This window comes from Lactuca sativa, chromosome 7, assembly GCF_002870075.4.
Source record: "Lactuca sativa cultivar Salinas chromosome 7, Lsat_Salinas_v11, whole genome shotgun sequence".
Lineage (NCBI taxonomy): Eukaryota > Viridiplantae > Streptophyta > Magnoliopsida > Asterales > Asteraceae > Lactuca > Lactuca sativa.
Genome location: NC_056629.2, coordinates 183,107,994 through 183,114,778, shown reverse-complemented (window position 1 = coordinate 183,114,778; position 6,785 = coordinate 183,107,994). Strand labels below are relative to the sequence as shown.

General features: G+C 30.5%; 1 long non-coding RNA gene across 1 annotated transcript; it reads right to left on the bottom strand.

Moving 5' to 3' along the window:
• Nucleotides 1-5,300: 5,300 nt before the first annotated feature.
• Nucleotides 5,301-6,354, bottom strand: LOC111914862 (uncharacterized). Its single transcript, XR_002857967.3, has 2 exons — nt 5,814-6,354; nt 5,301-5,697 (listed from the first exon to the last, which is right to left on the bottom strand). It is a non-coding gene; the product is annotated as an uncharacterized LOC111914862 (long non-coding RNA).
• Between the last annotated feature and the right edge of the window lie 431 nt (nt 6,355-6,785).

The following is a 6,785-nucleotide window of genomic DNA, read 5'->3' as shown; positions in this document are numbered from 1 at the left end:
CAATTTCTATCCATGTTCTTCCTCCTCAAGAGCCGACGATCTCTCCAATTTCTATCCATGTTCTTCTCCATCAATGCATCTCCTGCATCGTGTTTATCACCAACAACTTGAAATTGAGATTCACTACCAAAGATTATTCCAATTGCGCTTTTCTTCTTCTCAAGGTATTTGAATTTTTATGAATCTGCAACTGGTTTTCCATTTTGATTATTCTAACGAGAATTTTGATTTGAATCACTCTTATTTGGGTTTTAGGTTTATATTATGCATATCCGATTTATGTTTCTATCTATGGTTTTTTAGTAATCAAATCGAAATGGTGTTGATTCGTTTTGGATTTGACTACGATTAACGAAATAAAATAGGTTGTTGGATGTGAAGCAAGGTGTAAACAAAGATGGGAAGACAGTCATCTTGGGTGAAAATTCTTAAAAAAGTACCATTTCGATTGAGAAAATGGTTAAAATTCTTTAAAAAAAAAGTTAAATTTGAAGATTGCTAAATAACTTGTATCATTTTAGATATTGACCCTTTGGTATAGAGCTCTAGAAGTCCTTTTGGGTGCTACTCATTATTCAACAGTTGTTGACATGTGGTCTGTTGGCTGCATATTTGGTACTCATTCTTTCTGAATTAATTAAGTATGTTATGTATTAAGTAAAAAAAAACTAATGTGTTCTTCAAATTTGAAGACAACAGTAGTCAGAACACAGCTGATGACATTGTTACCACCTACACATACTATGATTATACTTATGGATTCATCCATCATTGCAATCTTACTGATTTAGAGGTACAATTTTGATTTCTACTACCAAACTTTCTTATAATTCGTCAACATTTAGGATCTTTACCCTAATTAAAATAAAATTTTGTTTGGAATCATATTGATTAGTTATGTTTTGCAGCATGATACAATTATATTTCAACTATTTTTAAAAGTATATACACATTATATCATCCTACTTTGCAAATCTGCAATAGGATCCTAATATTTGACTTTATCGGTTAGACTTTGGCCAAAAAGTTAGTTCTTCATCCCTTAATCTTTGGCTTAAGCCACTGAGTTTGTTATTCCACAAACAAGATTTTATAACAATAATTTTTTTAATTGTTCGTAACAAACTATGTTGACCAAGTCTATTATTGTCAGTTTGTTTTAAGTTTAAAGGTAATATCCTTAATCTTTGGCTTAAGCCACTGAGTTTGTTATTCCACAAACAAGATTTTATAACAAGATTTTTTTAATTGTTTGTAACAAACTATGTTGACCAAGTCTATTATTCTCAATCTATTTTAAGTTTAAATAACAAACTATGTTGACAAAGTCTGTTATTGTCAATTTGTTTTAAGTTTAAAGGTAATTTCCTTAATCTTTGGCTTAAGCCACTAAGTTTGTTATTCCACAAACAAGATTTTATAACAATATTTTTTTATTGTTCGTAACAAATTATGTTGACCAAGTCTATTATTGTCAATTTTTTTAAACTTAAATAACAAACTATGTTGACCAAGTATATTATTGTCAATTTGTTTTAAGTTTAAAGGTAATTTCCTTATGCCCACGGGTATAATTGTCAACACGAGCACATACTCTACAAATTTTAATTTCTTTCATAAATCTTATATTCTTATTTATGCAGATTATCATTCCAATTATACCGTCAATCATAAACACTTTCCAAAATGATTATATGTATATTTATCATGTTTCAATACATAGAATCCAGACATTTATGATTAAATCGTTTAATAAGGAAATATTATCTTTAAATCTTTTCAAATTCATGTACCCTTATCAATTCCAAATCCGGTCATTTAATTATATCTTATTAATTCTGGATGTAAATATATATTTTTTATAACTATTTTAACTTAATATAATATCAGGACTCATGTTTTCCAATTATACACTTTTCCATATTTTGTTATGATATATAGATATAGATATCTTATAAAATCACTGTTTACCATTCTATATATCCTTATTAACCCTATATAATATTGCGTATCATACAAATCACGAAAAAATTGTTTCTTTAACCTCTCTTTACACTTGTTGCTGCATACTTCCATCATCCGTCATCCATAGAAGGTTTCATTATCCTCTGCAATGTTTGTTTTGGTTGTTATATTATGCATCATGTATGGAATGGTGTTTTGAATATGTTTATCATGTATGCAAACTGCTTTATTTTTTCCTTTCTTTCATGTTAAAGTATTTAATAATTCTAACTCTTCTTAATTCACATTTTGTCATCGAACTTCCTTTGCCGAATGCTATTTGATTTCCGTCTTTATTGAATTGAAAACTGTTTTTTTGGTGAATGTGCGATTTACACTTTTTCCTTCATTAAAACAACAATCATGACAACAACAATCACTGTCAAGGTGCATAGAACCAACATGCTGGAATATATTGATGTATAGGCAACAATGTTTACAAATAATATGAACCATTTATGTTACAATCTCCTAAATGAACATGTATTCAATATATTCTGCCGCATGGATCATAATATAATTTCACTTTCAATGTTGTCCCATATTATTATTAATAACAATTATATTTCAACTATTTTTTAAAAGTAAATACATATTATATCATCTTACTTTGCAAATCTGCAACAGGATCTCAATATTTGACTTTACCGCTTAGACTTTGGCCTAAAAGTTACTTCTTCATGCCTTAATCTTTGGCTTAAGCCACTGAGTTTATTATTCCACAAACAAGATTTTATAACAATAATATTTTATTATTGTTCGTAACAAACTATGTTGACCAAATCTATTATTGTCAATTTGTTTTAAGTTTAAATAACAAACCATATTGACCAAGTCTGTTCTTGTCAAATTGTTTTAAGCTTAAAAGTAATCTCCTTAATCTTTGGCTTAAGCCACTGAGTTTGTTATTCCACAAACAAGATTTTATAAAAATATTTTTTTTTATTGTTCCTAACAAACTATGTACAACAACTCTATTATTGTTAATTTGTTTTAAGTTTAAATAACAAATTATGTTTACCAAGTCTATTATTGTCAATTTGTTTTAAGTTTAAAGATAATTTCCTTATGACCAAGGGTATAATTGTCAACACGAGCACATACTTTACAAATTTTAATTTCTTTCATGAATCTTATATTCTTATTTATGCAGATTATCATTCCAATTATATCGTTAATCATAAACACTTTCCAAAATAATTATATGTATATTTATCATGTTTCAATATATAGAATGCATACATTATGATTAAATTGTTTAATAATTAAATATTATCTTTAAATCTTTTCAAAATCATGTATCTTTATCAATTTAGAAACAATCATTTAATTTAATCTTATTAAAAAGGATTTAGGGGTCGTTTGTTTATGCTTCTAATTGGGTTCAAGAGAGGAGCCGGTCTAAAAAAAATAGATTAGGATGTTTAATTTTATTTTTGCAATGAAGGACTCAGTCCAAGTCTTAGACCCGGTCCAAGAAAATAATCTGATTCGGTCCTTCCCTCTCAATCGCTGGATTGGGATATGTCATATATGTGGATTCGTTTTTACCCTACGTATGTTGATAACCTCAACAAAGAAGGCAGTGATCGTAGCTACAACAAGACCGATCAACAGGTTCATCATTCGTTCTCCTTTATTCTTCCTTTTTTGTTCTCGTTGATAACCTTCACAGCAGAAAACACACATTCTGATTTTTTTATTCTTTGTTGATTATTCCCCACCTCGTTCCTTATGTATTTGGCTGTGAAATATATGATTTCTTGATGGGATTTCGTTTTAATTTGTGTATATGTGAATTACGTATACCTCTCTTTTCATGGCAAAAAAAAAATATTAAATTAATGACTAGTGAATGTACAACTTTCATTGAAAAAGCATGAAGTTTCTTTATTGGTTGTGAAGTTATAGTTTGGCTTGAAAAACATTTGCGTATTGGTGTATATTGCTTTAAATTATAGTCTTCTTTATTTCTTCAAATGATTATCTCTTTATTGCTTCAAATCGTGTAGCCCTTTGGGAGAAAAACAAATACAAGATAGCAACATATTGGTGTATATGTGTACATATTTGTGTATATATTTATGTAACATGTTTAACATTTATTTATTTCTTAGACATGACAGAAAAGAGAAGTAGAGCTAGTTGGTCTTCAGATTTTGTGAACAAAACTTTTTGTGATGCATGTATACAAGAACCAACAAGTAAAGATCGGGAGGGTAGTGAGGGCCAAAATGTACAATGCATAAAATGGGGTTCAGAAGCCGTTGAATATATAGCTACTTTGCGTAACTTGATTGCTAATCAACTATTTTTAAATGGTGAACGTTAAATATCTATGCAAATTATTATGTTGTTTTTTATTTGGATTTGGATTTTGTATGACAATTTGTATTTGGATTTTAAATAATGAACGTTAATTTGTTTTATCTTGCACAACATAAGGGTAATACGGTTATTTTTCATCATTCACCACAGTCAATCAGATAAATAATCAAACAGCATAAACTCAGTCAGATGTGGAAACAGTCAGAACTTCTAACTCAGTCAGCTACTAACCCAGTCAACTCTAACTCAATTAACAACTATCAAACGACCCCTTAATTCATCTATTTTTTATATATATATTTTTATTTAATATAAAATCAGGACACATGTTTTCCAATTATATCTCTATTTTTATTAATCAACTTTAATTCGTTATTATCTTCACAAATATTTTTTAATTCCATTCTTTGTATAATCATGAGGACTATTATAGATGCTTCAACAACTCTATTTGCTAGAGGTGTTTTCCCCAAATAGACATTGCTTACTTTTTATTTATTATCATTTTACATTAGACAAACCTCATAATCGCAGACGTGTTTATTAAAATTAATAAGATATAAGTTTTTTAGAATGTTATACTAATTATTTTAAATTAATATATACTTTTATTTTAATATTTGATATATGCTATGTATGTTAGGACATTTAATATAATTATGCCCTATAGAACATAATATAATTTTAAGATCCATTTATAAGTTAAAATCTATGTAATACACATGTTGATAACATAAATGAACAAAAATAACAATGTACTTTGAAAATATGTTGCTATAAATAATAGAAATTGTTCATGTTACTATTTTTTATTAATAATTTTTTTAATAGTTTTTAGAACTCAATAAAATTATATATTTCGAATATAACCCTAAAATAACAATCGAAATTATATAGGTTTTGTTCATAACCCTAAAATAACAAAGTATACTTGGAAATTAAAAAAAAAACAAATAATATTTAAATAATAAATTTTAAAGCCGTTTGTATGTTTTTTATGTTTTTTATGTGTTCCTCTACATTTAATTTAAAACGGGTTATAATCTGGTTTTTATACCAAACCATTGGCAAAGGAAACATTTTTATACAAAACCATACACAATGGAAACATGTTTTTCTGGATTGAAGCTGTAAACACCAAACCTCGTCTTTCCTTCACCTTCTTCGTTTGATACCATGAATACACCGAAGTGTGTGTTTTCCTCCCTTACCTAATTGTATTGCTACCGATCGGACTAAATGAAGAAAGAAACCGCAAGGAGGGTCGCCAAAGGTCGAATGCCTCCCTCCTGTGTCCTACATAATCGCCACCATCGAACCAAACTCCACTACCCATTCGATGATACTCCGCCCTCGTTCTTTCTCCTGTCAAAATCAGAACCAAAAACCCACCTAAGTTCTGTTGATTACTGTCAAAAAAAAAAAAAAAAAAAAAAAAAAACACGAAGGCAAACATCCGGAGCTGCTGCCCTATTTCCAACCTCAACGACTAGCAGGAGACCCCTCGCATCCCACACCTTCTTCATTGAGCAACTGCCTCCGACGATACGATCTACGCTGTTGTTGCTGCTGCCTTGCTCCATCGGGACAACCATCGCCTTCCCTTCGCAACCCTTTCTGAGACAGAAGAAGAGCAGCCTCGTCGCATTCATCTTTTCCCCCTTTTCGGTTCGGACAAGCACCGAAGCTGCCCCCTCCTCGCGATCTATATCAGCCACCTCAGACACCACTCCATCGTCGCTAGTCGCTGCTGTGGTTGCCCCTTCGTTTTTCCTACTGTCGGCGACGAGAAAGAAACCCAAGAAGGCTCACAGGAGATTGGCTGCTCACCTTCTCGTCCCTCCTCGCGATTTCTCCCACCGAACCATAGTTGTTTCCCATTCGTGCTTCCTTTTCGCCGTCTTCGTTCATTTACCCCTTCTTTCAATCGTCCAAACAAGGAAAAGAGGACATAAAAGCCCTAGAATCCTTTTAACTTAGAAGTAATGACCAAACAACCCCTTTGCTAAACATTCATTTAAAATAAACCCTCTTCCCAAACTTAGGTTTATTTAAAACAGAATAGCCCTCCCATGGAGATTTCTTAACAAAATTAGTCCAATTCCCAAACTTAAATTCCATTTCAACTCCCAAACTTAAATTCCATTTCAACCATTCAGTCCCTAACCAAATCAGTCCTACTTTGGTTAATTAAATTACCAAACAGCCACTATAGTTTAGTGAAGTTACAAAACAACCCCTATAGTGTAAATTTGTTACAAAACGGTCTCGAAATTATTTCAAAGTTCAATAATTGTGGTTTTGCGGTTTCTCACGTCAAGCTTCTCAAAATAAATCAATTTCGTACAAATCAAACTCACGCTTCAAGCGTGAGTGCTTACGACCCCTTTTTAATAATTTTAATTATTTTGTAAAATCTATTATTTAGGTATTCGTTTTAACCCTTGACTTAT